This window comes from Mustela putorius, unplaced genomic scaffold (genome assembly GCF_011764305.1).
Source record: "Mustela putorius furo isolate JIRA1106 unplaced genomic scaffold, ASM1176430v1.1 tig00000174_pilon_pilon_pilon, whole genome shotgun sequence".
Lineage (NCBI taxonomy): Eukaryota > Metazoa > Chordata > Mammalia > Carnivora > Mustelidae > Mustela > Mustela putorius.
Genome location: NW_025421304.1, coordinates 5,728,689 through 5,745,458, shown reverse-complemented (window position 1 = coordinate 5,745,458; position 16,770 = coordinate 5,728,689).

Genomic DNA, 16,770 nt, shown 5'->3' with positions numbered 1-16,770 from the left:
AATTTTATATTTAGATTGTATTTACATAAAAATTACAATGAAAAAGCTATATCTCAAATCTCAAAAATGGTCAGTTTCTTTCAGAGAAAAATTTAATATTACATATTTTCATTTTTTAATCCAAATTATAATAAGCTAAATATAAACTCAAGGACTTAGAAATATAACAACAACAACAAAAATTCATAGATAGAACCAAACAGTTGAGACCAGAATATAAATAAATTAAGAAAGTAAAGGAATCAGGGGAGACAAGATGGCGGGGAAGTAGGAGGAGGCGCCTTTTCAACCTGTACCCTAAAGTGAGCTGATTACCTACCAAAGAACTCTGATCGCCCATGAACTCAGCCTAAGATCAGAATTATACACATCTGGATCTCTACAGGGGCAGAAGACACCAGTGGACAGGTAAAGCGGAGTAGGAATGTGGGACTGATATCAGAAGACAAACAAAAGGGGGAGGGAGCCACCAGAGGCCACCAATTGGAAAGTAATACTCCTAATACAAGAGTGCCCTGTGTCTGGGGACCAGCATTAACTTGGAGACTGGTTGAAAGCCCTCCAAAAGAGCAAAGGATCATGGGGAAGGGAGGGTGGAATTGTGGGAATTGGGGCGGCTAGGGACAGGGGCTTAAGTCCCGGGACCCAGGACAGCCTTCCCTGGCACTTAGCCAGAGAGAGTACAGCGGAGAAACCAGGTCTTGGTCCCTGAGCTGCCAGCACGCTGGAGATTGTGTGGAGTCTGGCTCCTGTGAGGGGCTGGGAGCCTCGCCAGACAGTAGAACGCCGAGCCCTGCTATAGAGCCTGAGACACGCGTGCCCCTCACCCTCCCCTGAGAGAGGTGCGTGAAGGCCCACCAGGCGCTCTTAGACTCACACCATTGTTTCAGAGTCTGAAATGCGCATCCCAAACTCTCCCCTGAGAAAGGTGCGCAAAGGCCCATCCTGGTGCTTTCAGACCTGCACCCCGCTCTCAGAGCCTGAGATGTGCACGGGACCCACAGCCTCCCCTGAGAGAGGTGGGCGCAAGCCGGATGCTCACAGACCCAGAAAGACCAGGCACTCCCAGCCAGGGCCAGCAGGAAAATCTCAGCATGTGATCATTGCTTGGAACCTCTCTGGCGGTCTGGAGCTGCCCAGACAGCCGCCACTGCATGGTTTGGGGTACAAGCAGAAGATCCTGCATCCCCAGGGACCGCGACTCAGAACCTGCTCTGCCAGCGGCAAAGGGGGAGTTTATATGGGCTCTGCAACACCCACAGAAGAGCACACTGAGGCTTCTCTCTGAGAGGGAGATCAGGGTGCAGTTTGCTTTCCTCTAAACCTACAAAAACCATCAAAAGTGGTCAAGGCAAGAGAAAAAAAAAAGTGAACAAACATAAAAACCTCCAGAGAACAAAAGCCTAAAAAAAAAAAAAAAAAATGTTTCCTCAGAACCCACCACCTTGAGGGGGGCGGGAGGACTTAACTCAGGGAATATTATTGACTGAAAACCCACCTGGCAGGCCCCTCCCCCAGAAAACCAACCAGGAAAGGAAAAAAAAGACTACAAGAGAACAACCACCACTACTTCATAGGACAACTTTTATTTTTAACTTGTTCCCACTATTCTGCTCATTTTTTTATATATAGATAATTTTTTAACCTATTTACCATCACAGTGAGCTGTCCAGTACATCAAATTCCATAATAACTTCTAAACTGAACTTTTTGATACATACCCCTGTTTTTCTTTTGCATTTCTATTTTTTAATTTTTTTTTTAATTTTAGTTTAGTTTAGTCTAGTTTATTCCTTTTTTATTTTTACTTTCTAATATTCATGTAGAGTTAAACTTCAAAGTAATCCCATTTCCCCAATCAATACTACCCCTACAAGTAAGCCAATTTTTAATCCCCCTTTATCTTAGAAAAGTTGAGTCATTTAATAAAGATATCAAGATACATCCACGAAGAATCAAAACAACCTTCCTTATCCACACTGAGAATTTATAACCACTCTCCCATATTTTTCTTCCACCAGTGTTTCTGTGTTTTTGTGTTTGTCCTGATAGTATATAACTCTTACACTTGGGGTTCTTTTTGACGAGGTTCTTCCTTTATTTGCATATATATATATATATATATATATATATATATATATATATATATTTCTTTTCTCTTGTCAAATACTTTTATCAGTCTTTTTGTTTGTCTGTTTTTGTTTGTATACTTCATAAATCTTACCTTAGGGCCCATTTGGGCTGAACCTTCTCTCTTATCTTCCCTTTCTTTCCTGTCTTTCTCTCTGTCTTTCTTTTTTCTTTTTCTTTTCTTTTTTCTCTCCTTTGGGTGGGGAATCCTGATTGCTCAGAAATGTTCCAGGGTGCACCTTGACTGCACCATGGTCGATACACCCAGCTACATCCGTTCAGTCATCTCTCACCAAAATGACTAGGAGGAGGAATGCCCAACGGAAGAAAAATACAGAGGATGGACCTTCTTCAACAGAGCTAATGGCTATCAACACAGACAATGTGTTGGAAAGAGAATTCAGGCTAACAATTATCCAGGCAATAGCTAGGTTGGAGAAAGTCATGGATGACCAAACAGAATTGATTAGGGCCGAACTGAAAGTGACCAGAAATGATGTTCACAATGTTAGGGCAGAGCTAAAAGCTACCAGGGATGAGGTTCACAATGCTTTCAATGAGTTCCAATCTAAACTAAATTCTCTCAAAGCTAGGGTAACTGAGACAGAAGATAGAATTAGTGATCTGGAGGACAAACAGATAGAGAGAAAGGATCAGGAGGAAGCCTGAAACAGCTTAGAAGCCACGAAAACAGAATCAGGGAAATAAATGATGTCATGAAACGTTCCAACATCAGAATTATTGGAATCCATGAAGGGGAGGAGAAAGAAAGAAGTTTAGAAGATATAGTGGAACAAGTTCTTCATGAAAATTTTCCCAATCTCACAAATGAAACCAGCATTCATGTACTAGAGGCCGAACGGTCTCCACGCAAGATTATAGATTCAAAAAAAAAAAAAAAATCAAGGCACCTGATACTCAAATTGAGGAATTATAACTGTAGATATAATCTCTTGAAAGCTGCTAGGACAAAGAGGCTCCTTACTTACAGAGGAAAGCCCATCAAAATAACGTCAGACCTGTCTACAGAGACCTGGCAAGCCAGAAAGGGCTGGCAAGATATATTCAGGGCATTAAATGAGAAGAACATGCAGGCAAGAATACTTTATCCAGAAAGACTGACATTCAAAATGGATGGAGAGATAAAGAGTTTCCAAGACCGACAAGGCTTAAAAGACTATGCAACCACCAAGCCAATAGTGCAGAAAATATTAAGGGGGGTTCTATGAAAGAGGAAAAATCCTAAGAATAGCATTGAACAGAAATATGGAGACAATCTAAAGAAAGAAAGACTTTAAAGGTAACACAATGTCAATAAAAACATATCTATCAATAATCACTCTCAATGTGAATGACCTAAATGTACCCATAAAATGGCACAGGGCAGATTGGATAAAACGACAGGACCCATCCATATGTTGTCTACAAGAGATCCATTTTGAACCTAAGGATACACCCAGACTGAAAGTGAAGGGATGGAGAAGCATCTTTCATGCCAATGGGCCTTAAAAGAAGGCCGGGGTAGCGATTCTCATATTAGATAAATTAGATTTTAAAATAAAGACTGTAGTCAGAGATACAGAAGGACACTACATAATTCTTAAAGGGACTATCCACCAAGATGATCTAACAATTGTAAATATCTATGCCCCCAATATGGGAGCAGCCAATTACATAAGAAAACTGTTAATCAAGATAAAGAGTCATATTGATATCAATATATTAATATTAGGAGATCTTAACACACCTATCTCAGAAATAGACAGATCATCGAAGCAGAAAATCAATAAAGAAACAAGAGCATTGAATGATACATTGGACCAGATGGACCTCATAGATATATACAGGACATTCCACCCTAAAACAACAGAATACTCATTCTTCTCAAGTGCACATGGAACCTTCTCCAGAATAGACCACATATTGGGTCACAAGTCAGGACTCAACCGATACCAAAAGACTCAGATTATTCCCTGCATATTCTCAGATCACAATGCTTTGAAACTGGAGCTCAATCACAAGGAAAAGTTCAGAAGGAACTCAAACACCTGGAAGCTAAAGACCACCTTGCTTAAGAATGCTTGGATCAACCAGGAGATCAAAGAAGAAGTGAAACAATTCATGGAAACCAATGAGAATGAAGAAACTTCGGTCCAAAACCTACGGGATACAGCAAAGGCGGTCGTAAGTGGGAAATACATAACCATCCAAGCCTCCCTCAAAAAAATTGAAAAATCCAGAACACACCAGCTGTCTCTACACCTTAAAGAACTGGAGAATCAACAACAAATCAAACCAACTCCACACATAAGAAGGGAAATAATCAAGATTAGAGCTGAGATCAATGAGGCAGAAACCAGAGATAGAGTAGAATGTATCAATGAAACTGAAAGCTGTTTTTTTGAAAGAACCAATAAGATCCATAAACCATTGGCCACACTAATCCAAAAGAAAAGAGAGAAAGCCCAAATTAATAAAATTATGAATGAAAAGGGAGAGATCACAACTAATACCAAGGAAGTAGAAACAATCATCAGAAGTTATTATCAACAGTTATATGCCAATAAACTAAGCAACATAGATGAAATGATTGCATTCCTGGAAAACCATAAACTCCCAAAACTGAACCAGGAAGAAACTGACAATCTGAATAGTAGACCGATATCTAGTAACGAGATTGAAGCAGTGATCAAAAACCTCCTAAAAAACAAGAGCCTGATGGATTCCCTGGGGAATTCTACCAAACTTTCAAAGAAGAAATAACACCTATTCTCCTGAAGATGTTTCAAAAAATTGAAGCAGAAGGAAAACTTCCAGACTCTTTCTATCAGCATTACCCTGATCCCCAAACCAGGCAAAGACCCTACCAAAAAGGAGAATTTCAGACCAACATCATTGATGAATATGGATGCTAAGATTCTCAACAAGGTCCTAGCAAACAGGATTCAACAGCACATTAAAAAGATTATCCACCATGACCAGGTGGGATTCATTCCTGGGCTACAAGGATGGTTCAAGATTTGCAAATCAATAAATGTGATAGAAAAAATTAATATGAAAGAGAGAAGAACCACATGGTCCTCTCAATTGATGCAAAAAAAGCATTTGACAAAATCCAGCATCCGTTCCTGATTAAAACGCTTCAAATTATAGGGATAGAGGGAACATTCCTGAACTTCATAAAATCTACCTATGAAAGACCCACCACAAATATCATCCTCAATGGGAAAAAGCTTGCAGCCTTCCTGTTGAGATCAGGAACACGACAAGGATGCCCACTCTCACCACTCTTGTTCAAAATAGTATTAGAAGTCCTAGCAACAGCAATCAGACAACAAAGAGAAATAAAAGGTATCCCAATTGGCAATGAAGAAGTCAAAAACTCTCTCTTCGCAGATGACATGATTCTTTATATGGAAAACCCAAAAGACTCCACCCGCAAACTACTAGAACTCATACAGCAATTCAGCAACGTGGCAGGATACATAGTCAATGTGCAGAAATCAGTGGCTTTCTTATAAACTAACAATGAAAATACAGAAAGGGAAATTAGAGAATTGATTCCATTTACTATAGCACCAAGAACCGTAAGATATCTGGTAATAAACCTAACCAAAGAGGTAAAGGATCTGTACTCGTGGTAACTACAGAACACTCATGAAAGAAATTGAAGAAGACACAAAAAGATGGAATACCATTCCATGCTCTTGGACCAGAAGAATAAACATTGTTAAAATGTCTATACTGCCTAGAGCAATCCATACTTTTAATGCCATTCCGATCAAAATTCCACCAGTATTTTTCAAAGAGCTGGAGCAAATAATCCAAAAATTTGTATGGAATCAGAAGAGACCCTGAATCACTAAGGAAATGTTGAAAAACAAAAATAAAACTGGGGGCATCACGTTTTGATTTCAAGCTTTACTACAAAGCTGTGATCACCAAGACAGCATGGTACTGGCATAAAAACAGACACATAGACCAGTGGAACAGAGTAGAGAGCCCAGATATGGACCCTCAACTCTATGGTCAAATAATCTTCAACAAAACAGGAAAAAATATACAGTAGAAAAAAGACAGTCTCTTCAATAAAAGGTGCTGGGAAAACTGGACAGATATATATAGAAGAATGAAACTCAACCATTCTCTTACACTGTACACAAAGATAAACTCAAAATGGATAAAAGACCTCAATGTGAGACAGGAATCCATCAGAATCCTAGAGGAGAACATAGGCAGTAATCTCTTCAATATCAACCACAGCAACTTCTTTCAAGATATGTTTCCAAAGGCAAAGGAAACAAAAGCGAAAATAAAGTTTTGGGACTTCATCATGATCAAAAGCTTCTGCACAGCAAAGGAAATAGTCAAGAAAACAAAGAGGCAACCCACAGAATGGGAGAAGATATTTGCAAATGACAGTACAGACAAAAGGTTAATATCCAGGTTCTATAAAGAACTTCTCAATCTCAACACACACAAAACAGATAATCATATCAAAAAATGGGCAGACACTTCTCCAATGAAGACATACAAATGGCTATCAAACACATGAAAAAATGTTCATCATCACTAGCCATCAGGGAGATTAAAATTAAAACCACATTGAGATGTCACCTTACACCAGTTAGAATGGCCAAAATTAGCAAGACAGAAAACAACATGTGTTGGAGGGGATGTGGAGAAAGGGAAACCCTCTTACACTGTTGGTGGGAATGCAAGTTGATGCAGCCACTTTGGAGAATAGTGTGGAGATTCCTCAAGAAATTAAAAATAGAGCTTCCCTATGACCCCACAATTGCACTACTGGGTATTTACCCCAAAGATACAGATGTAGTGAAAAGAGGGGCCATCTGTACCCCAATGTTTATAGCAGCAATGTCCATGGTCGCCAAATTGTGGAAAGAACCAAGATGCCCTTCAACGGACGAATGGATAAGGAAGATGTGGTCCATATACACTACGGAATATTATGCCTCCATCAGAAAGGATGAATACCCAACTTTTGTAGCAACATGGACAGGACTGGAAGAGGTTCTGCTGAGTGAAATAGTCAAGCAGAGAGAGTCAATTATCATATGGTTTCACTTACTTGTAGAGCATAACAAATAGCATGGAGGACAAGGGGAGTTAGAGAGGAGAAGGGAGTTGGGGGAAATTGGAAAGGGAGGTGAACCATGAGAGACTATGGACTCTGAAAAACAATCTGAGGGGTTTGAAGTGGCAAGGGATGGGCGTTTGGGGGAACCAGGTGGTGGGTATTATAGAGGGCACGGATTGCATGGAGCACTGGGTGTGGTGCAAAAACAATGAATACTGTTATGCTGAAAATAAATAAATTAATTAATTAATTAAAAAGAAGAAAGTAAAGGAGTACAATCCATTGTGTTTATGCACATATTGTGTGTATACACACACATATATATACACATCCACATTTATATATACACACATAAATACATATTGAAAAGTATATACATATGTATACACACAATAGTTTTAATTTTTTTTTCTGGAAGTTCTAGTCATTGTAAAAAAGATTTAAATACATGACCAGTATAAATATTGGGGAAAAGAAAATAAGATTATTATGGTTTACACTTAGATTGTCTTCCCCTAAATGGTAAGACAGCTTAGCAATGATTAGAACTAATATAAAATGCAATTAGAACAAATTACAGGATTCTTTCTGGACTTCAACGAGATGGCTTTAAGGTATATGGAAGAAAAAAGATATATGGGAGAAATAAATAAAACATCCGAGAAAAATTTTATAGGTGGTAGTTCAGGAAGTATTGCTCTATGCACATTTTAAAACTCCAATAATAAAATCAATATAGTTTAGTTTTCTATGGCAAACCAGTAGACCAGAAGAGAAAATTCAGAATCATGTTTTGGTTTATGTAATATGGAACTTTAAATCTGTTGACAAACAATAGATGACCCATTCAATGTGTTGGTACAATGACAACCATTTCTAAAAGAAATTTAATCAATATTTCATACCAATAATCAAAGCAAGTTCCATGTGGATAAAGTATTTAAATGTAATTAATGAAATAATAGAAATATTAGAAACAAATGTGGGTATATGTATCATTGGCAGACGTGTGAAGGTAGAAGTTGAGAAAAAAAAATTTATTCTAAAATATCTAATATTAGGGCACCTGAGTGGCTCAGTAGGTTAAGACTCTGCCTTTGGCTCAGGTCATGATCTGAGGGTCCTGGGATCGAGCCCCACATGTGGCTCTCTGCTCAGCAGAAAGCCTGCTTCACCCTCGGTCTCTGCCTGCCTCTCTGCCTACTTGTGATCTCTCTCTCTCTGTGTCAAATAAATAAATAAAATCTTTAAAAAAATAAAATAAAATATCTAATATTTTACCCAGTTTGGCATTTTTGTCTTAATTATAGCAAATTTGTACTAGTGAAATCAAAATAGTATTTGTTGTCTCAAATCTACACATTAACTCCTTAATGGTGTCTGCCTTTGGTGTCTTTTTTGGAATAGTGTGTGTGTGTGTGTGTGTGTGTGTGTGTGTGAGTGTCTGTGTGTGTGTGTAGATTCTAAAACAAATAAAACCAAACAAATGAAAAACCCTATGAAGATCAGGCTAATAACATTTAAGAATACAGATTCTGCCACTATGGCACAATTAAATTTCAACTCTTCATGACTTTGGGCAATTTAATCCTTTAAGCTCCAAATTCCTTATCTGTAAAGTAGAATAATATTATCTAAGTTATTGGGGTATCCTGAGGATTAAAGTAATTAACACATGTAAAGTACTTAGGACAGTAGTTGGCAAAGTTAAGTGTGATAATGTGATTATTATAATAATATTAATGGACATGAGGTTATTTAGAAGTGAATACATAGATATAGCCATACACGCTATAATTACTAAAAATTATTTTACTTTTGGCCAAAGAAATGTAGTTTAAGCATTAATGAGTTCATATATTTCACCTATAAAAGTGGCAAAGACAGAAAACATCAATTTAGAGATAGTTAGTTTGTAGGAAAATAAACACCTAATAAATTAGCGTCAAGCCTCTTAAAGCAGTTTTAACAATATATGCTAAAATATTAGAATGAGTATACTTTTAACACAGTAATTAACTTAATTTCTTAAAGAAATTGTTCTATGTGGACAAATATTCACCTACAAGGACAAGTCGTCTTAGTGTTCAGAGAATTAATATAATTTCTTTCTTAAGTGTATTATAAAATTCACTACTAAACTGGTGTTTTTTCTTTTTGGAAAGGGTATTAACTATTGATTCGATTTCTTTAATGGTTGTAGGCCTATCTCAGATTATCTATTATCCTTGTGCAAATTTTGGTAGATTCTTTCAAGAAATTGGTTCATTTCATGTGGGTTATCAAATTTGTGGACATAGAGTTTTCATTGTATTTCTTTATTTATCCCTTTAATATCTATGATATCAATAGTGATGATCCCTTTTTCATCTTTGATACATGTGTTCCCTCTTTTTTTCTTGGTTGGCTTGGCTAGAGGTTTATCAATTTTATTGATCTTTTCAAAACACAAGCTTTTGTTTTCTATTGATTTCTTCTTTTAAATTTCATTTATTTATTCTCTGATTTTTATGATATTGTTTATTCTACTTACTTTGGCTTAATTTCCTCCTCTTTTTCTAATTTCCCCAGGTGGAAGTTTAGATTATTGATTTTAAATATTTTTTCTTTACTAATATATACATTTATTGCTACAAATCTCCCTCTACATACTGCTTTTACTGCATCCCAAGGTGGAAAAATTTTATTTTCAGTTTTGCTTAGCTCAAACTATTTTTCAATTTCTTTTAATATTTCTTTGACCCATGTGTTACTTAAAAATGTATTGTTTAGTTTGTAGATATTTTGGAATTTTCCAGGTAATTCTGTTATTGATATCTAGTCTAATTTCACTGTGGTCTGAGGAAAGACATTACATGATTTTTTTTAAATTTAAAAAAAATTTTTAAGAATCTGTCAAGGTGTATTATAAGTTCCAGAGTGTGGTTTATCTTGGCACATGTGCGATGGGAACTTGAGAAGACTGTGTACTCTGCTGTTGTTGGATGAACTGTTCCATAAATGTCAGTTAGACACAGTTGACTGATGGTTCTGCTCAGTTCAACTATATCCTTGCTGAGTTTCTGTCTGCTGGATCTATTAATTACTGGTGGAGGAATGTTGAAGTCTACAACTATAGTAGTCGGTTAGTCTATCAGTTTTTTATCTCCTGTATTTTGACTTTCTGTTGTTAGACACACACACACACACACACACACACACACATTCTAAATATTGTTATGTCTTCTAGGAAAATTTACCCTTTATCATAATGTAATGCCCCTCTTTATGTCTGATAATTTTCATTGCACCAAAGTCCGCTTTTTCTGGAATGAATACAGTGTTTTATTTTTTTTTAATTTATTTTTAATTTATTTTTGGCATAACAGTATTCATTATTTTTTCACCACACCCCCCGAATGAATGAATACAGTGTTATGATTTTGATTAGTGTTAGTATGATAAATCTCTCTATATACTTTTAATCTATTTGTGGCTCTTTATATGAAAAGTAGGTTTCTGGTAGACAACACAGTTGGATTTTATATTTGTATCCACTCAGAGATTTTCTGTCTTTTAACTGGTGAGTGTAAACCATTCACATTTAAAGTAATTATCGATGGGTCTCTCGATGGCTCAGTTATTAAGTGGTTGCGTTCAGCTCAGGTCATAACCCCAGAGTCCTGGCATCAAGCTCTATGTCAGTCTCCCTGCTCAGCGGGAAGCCTGCTTCTCCCTCTTCACTCCCACTGCTTGTGTTCCCTCTCTTGCTGTGTCTCTCTGTGTCAAATAAATAAATAAAATCTTAAAAAAAAAAAAAAGAATGGGAAAGTGAAGTTCAAACAAAGTAAATAAAAAAATCATTACTGATAGCATTGGCAGAATAATTACCATACTGATAACATTTTTGTTGTTGTTGTCTTTGTTCTTTTTTTTTTCTTCACTCTTTCACCATTTTTTTCTGGTTTTATTTGAGCAATTTATGTGATTCTATATTCTCTCATCTATTAGAATATCAATTACACTTCTTAAGAAAAATTTTTTTTAGTAGTTGTACTAGAGTTTCAAAATACTTTTACAGCTAACCTAAGTCTACTTTCAAATAACACTGCACAGCTTCACAGGATTATGTAACAGGATATTCCAAGTTTTTCCTTCCTGTCCCCAATATTACTGTCATTCATATTCTTTATCTATAAGCTATAATAACCCAATACATTGTTGATATTATTTTGAACAGCTGTCTATCAGATCAATTAAGAATAATAAAAATACATGCTTTTAAATTTTACCTTCATTTATTTTTTTCTGTGACACTCTTCCTTTCTTTATGTAGATGCAAATTTCTGACCTGTATTATTTTCCTTTTCTCTAGTTTGGTGTTGTTTTTAATAGTAAGCATTTGGAAACAAAATAAATGTTCAATAGTAGAAGAGTCTGTTAAATCCATGTAGTGGAAAGCTGTGAAGCCATTGAAAAGTGGTGTGAATCTCCATTCCTCCCTTATCCACCATGTGGTGACTCAATAATTAATCACAGTTCATTGGGGATAAATTCTAGGTACCCTGTGAGCATTATCACAAGGAAAACTCACCATTTCTATTTTCTCTTGTACTTGTGAGGCCATTTCCCTCTGTTAGTGGAGAGGAGGATGCTGGAAGGAACAGGGCAGTGCCCAACACCATATAGTAGACACACAATGCAGATTCCTGGGATCTGAGAGCAGGGGGTCCCTGTTACTTGGAAATTCAGCTCTCGCAACATGAGATCAAGGAGGCTGATGAGGGAGATTTTCCTTTTACCTGGTGATTCCTAGGACTGTTATTAGGATATGATTGATTTTCCCTACTACATATTACCTTTGTTTTCCCCTCCTTCAGAAAACCTATTTGTTCTTGTTTTATTTTGCTGAGTTGAAGAAAGGGAAGAGAAAGAGAGGAAAGGGAGGAAATTCATCTTTCTTCCTTCAGAATTTTAACAGCCCATTACCAGGAAGGAACTGTGACTCCAGGTGTGGACAACATTTTAAAATAAAATATCATGATGAAGAGTGTCCTCTCAAGTCTAGGAAAAGATTTTAGATTGGAGTGAAAAGAGAAGCAAAGAAGTCCATGTTCCCTACAGGGGTTCCAATGGCTTGTACACTTGACTGAGGCCTAGATAATGTGGAAATAATCCAAAAAAGTTTGCAGGAACCAACAGTAGTAGTGGCTGCACAATATCCTGGGAAGAGATCAGGGAAGACAAGAATCCCAGTGAAGGCAGACAAAGATTTGGCAATTTGGTGGAATTTCTAGATAGCAGCAAAGTGAAAGGGAAACATAGACCTCAATCTCTATATGCTCAAGGGCAAAGTGGAAGCTGATGGATGAGGGATCTTCAACTGGGGGGTGTAAGATGCTTACAGGGGGTGGAATGGACCAATGACTCAGACTAGATATGGGGATGGGCATTCTAGTATACTGCAGTGTAGGCAAATGACACTGAAAGTCAAGGCACTAGGAGTATGGGCACTATATAAGTCTTAGAACCTACCAGCAACTGGTAAAAAAAAAAAAAAAATGTTCAGAAAGAATGTTAATTGAGTTTTAAGAAAAGAAGTTATATTTGTTAAACACTTGTGTTTGTGGACCGAGATACTTATATGATCATTTTTATGGTAATTTTAGCCCCAGACTTCCATAGGATGATAATGTGAGAAGAAGGAAAAGCAAAGACAAACATTACCAGTTGCTGGGTCTGAAAATGCCCCTATGAAGAATTAAGACAGGCCATTTCTTACCCACACTGAGGAAGCCAGCAACTCTGATTGTAAATAAAGAATTAATGAGTACATCAAAGACAATGTTGAGATTGCATTAAAAATGAGCAGTTCACACCTTTTTTTTTTCAAAGTTAACTTTTTTCAGCTTAAAAACCTGATAAATGATTTCAATTAACAGTTACAGAAAAAGAAAATTATATTGCAAATTCATGCAAAAATTTCCTACAAAATCTCTTGCCTAATTACACAAATCAATTCTTCAGACTGAGAATTTAGCTCAAAAATAGAAAGTATGGATGTTCCATCAGCAGTTACACAGGTAAGGTGGGAACTTCAGGGAGGTCTGCTGTGACCTCTATTTCATTAGGATAAAATAAGCTTGAGATCACAGAAACCTAGTCTTTTCGGACCCAGAGTTGTTTCATGGAAAACTCTGCACCATGCATAGGATATCAAACACCTAAGGAGGTGCTCTGTTTATTTCCCCACTTCAGACAAAGGGAAAAAATAAACTGCTTTACCCCAGAGATAACTGTAGAACATGTTAATTCTAGAACAATTGAGAGTTGTCAAGCTGTATCAAATAATATGTGGATGCTCTCAGTTATATGACAGTCATAATAAGTCATCAGCATCATTGTCATCATCATCATCATCATCATCATCACTATTATCATCTAAGAACCACATATCTATTTGGATGGCCCACGATGTGGAAGAAAAAGAATCAGAGCTGGAAGACCAGAGGCTGACTCAGACCTTAGTGGCTTGTTTAATTTTGGCAGGTTGTCTGGGTCTTTATCTGTGTCCTGAAGATTTTGGATTCTCGTGTTTTCATTTTCATTTGTTTGCATGTAGTTTTTATTTCTGCTTTGATGTCTTTCTGATCTGTTTTCCATCACTATATTTTCTTTTTAATAGTACTATGTAAATAGAACCAAATAGTAAGTTTTTGAAACTAGACTTACCTAGTATAATGACTTTGAGTTACCATTATACCAGTCATAAATTCACTTTTACTGCTAAGTAGGATTCCAGTGTAAAAATGTGTTATAGTTTCTATAGTCACTTACTAATTGAAAGATATTTGGGTTGTTTCCAGTTTGGGATATTTAGGATTAGAAATTCCCTAAATATCTGTGCACAGGTCCGCATATGGACACAACTTTTGTTTTGTTTTAATTTTTCTGTGATAGAAATTACAAATGGGATTGCTGGGTCATAGGGTAAGTGTGCATTTGTTTTTATAAGATATTGCACACTGTTTTATTTGTTTAGCCCATTTTGAATTCCTACCAATGATGTATGAAAGTTTTAATTGCTTTTTATCTTTACCAAAACTTAGTATTGTTAGTATATTTTATTTTAGCCAATTTAACACATGTGCAGTGGTATTCATCTTAGCTTTATCTTACATTTCTCTGAGGGTTAGTAAAGAACATGCTTTTCTGTGGCTTATTTACCATGTGTATATTTTCTTCAGTGAAATGCCTATATATTTTAATAATTTTCTAATTAAATTGTTTATTTTTTAATGTTGAATTTGGAGATTTTTTATATATATACTACATGTGAATCCTTTATTAAATATATGGTGTATGACAGAATGGATAAAAAACCAGCACATGACTTTGTTCTAGTCCTCAGCCTGATCACATTCTTTCCTCTTTTTTTTTCTTTTTTTAACCAACTTCTTACCAATTCCTTCTTAAAATAATCTTTTTAAATTTTCTTCTTTGCAGTCATATTCCATCTCTTCATCATGTTTACCCTTATTTGTATGTATGTGTGTATATGTATATGTATATATATACATATATATACATGTATATATATGTTTTTCTTTCTTTCAAATTTTGGGAAGCAGTTTCTTCTAACAGACCAAAATACACCCCAAATCAGGTATGTAGCTCTGTTCTATTCACCAGTTTTATATATATATATATATATATATATATATATTTCCCCCCCCAGGTCTCTTCTAATTTGGTTAGTGTATATTTTCCTGGGGTCATTGCTACTCTTTTAGTATTTTGTTCTCTCATTCATCTATTCTTATCTGGAAAAAAAGGACAAGGAAGAAAAACAACTCAAAAAAAAAAAAAAAAAGAAAGAAAGAAAAAAAGAATAAGAGGCAATACCAACTGCTAGGGACCTAGTATACACAGACATTAGTAAGATGTCATAAATAGAGTTCAGAATGATGATTATCAAGGTGCTAGCTGGGCTCAAAAAGAGCATGGGAGATACTAGAGAAATCTTTCTGGAGATATAAAATCCATTTCTGGAGAAATGAAAGAATTAAAATCTAACCAAGTTGAGATAAAAGAAACTATTAATGAGGTGCAATAAAAAATGGAGGCTTTTTTTTTTAAGATTTTATTCATTTATTTGACAGATAGAAATCACATGTAGGCAGAGAGGCAGGCAGAGAGAGAAAGAAGAGGAATCAGTCTCTCTGCTGAGCAGAGAGCACAATGTGGAGTTTGATCCCAGGACCCTGAGACCATGACCTAGCTGAAGGCCGAGGCTTTAACTCATTGAGCCACCCAGGCGCCCAAAAAATGGAAGCTCTTATTGCTAGGACAAATAAAGTAGATGAGAGAATTAGTGATATAGAAGACCAAATGCTGGAGAATAAAGAAGATGAGAAAAAGAGATAAACAACTACTGGACCATGAGAGGAAAATCTGAGAGATAAGTGATACCATAAGACAAAACAGTATTAAAATAATAGGGATTCCAGAAGAAGAGAGAGATAGAGGGGCAGAAGGTATATTGGAGCAAATTATAGCAGAGGATTTCCCTTGTTTGGAGAAAGGAACAAGCACCAAAATTCAAGAGGCACAGATAATTCTTCTCAAAAATCAGTAAAAATAAGTCAACACCCCATCATCTAATAGTAAAACTTACAAGTCTCAGTGACAAAGAGAAAATCCCAAAAGCAGCTCAGGACAAGAGGTTTATAATATACAATGGTAGAAATATTAGATTGGCAGCAGATTCTATCCAGAGAGTTCTGGAAGGCCTGAAAGGAGTGGCATGATATATTCAGAGCACTAAATGAGAAAACTATGCAGCCAAGAGTACTATATCCCAGCTAGACTGTCATTAAAAATAGGAGATATGAAAAGCTTCCAGGACAAAACAAACAAACAAACAAACAAACAAAAAACAAACAAAAAGAACCCACAAAAACAACAACAAAATCTAAAGGAATTTGCAAACACCAAAACAGCCCTACAGGGAATATTGAAAGGACTCCTCTAAGCAAAGAGAGAGCCTAAAAGCAACAGACCAGAAAGGAACAGAGACAGTATACAGTAACTGTCACCTTACAGGTAATACAATGGCACTAAATTCACATCTTTCGATAGTTACCCTGAATGCAAATGGGCTAAATGCCCCAATCAAAAGACACAGAGTATCAGAATGGATCGAAAAAGCAAGACCCATTAATATGCTGTCTGCAAGAAACTCATTTTAGACCCAAAGACACCTCCAGATTTAAAGTGAGGGGGTGGAAAACAATTTACCATGCTAATGGACATCAAAAGAAAGCTGGGGTGGCAATCCTTATATCAGATAAATTAGATTTTAAGCCAAAGACTGTAATAAGAGATGAGAAAAGACATTTTATCATACTTAAGTGGTCTATCCAACAAGAAGATCTAACAATTCTAAATATCTATGTCCCTAACATGGGGTCAGCCAATTATATAAACCAATTAATAACAAAATCAAATAAACACATCAAGAATAATACAATAATAGTAGGGGACTTTAACACCCCTCT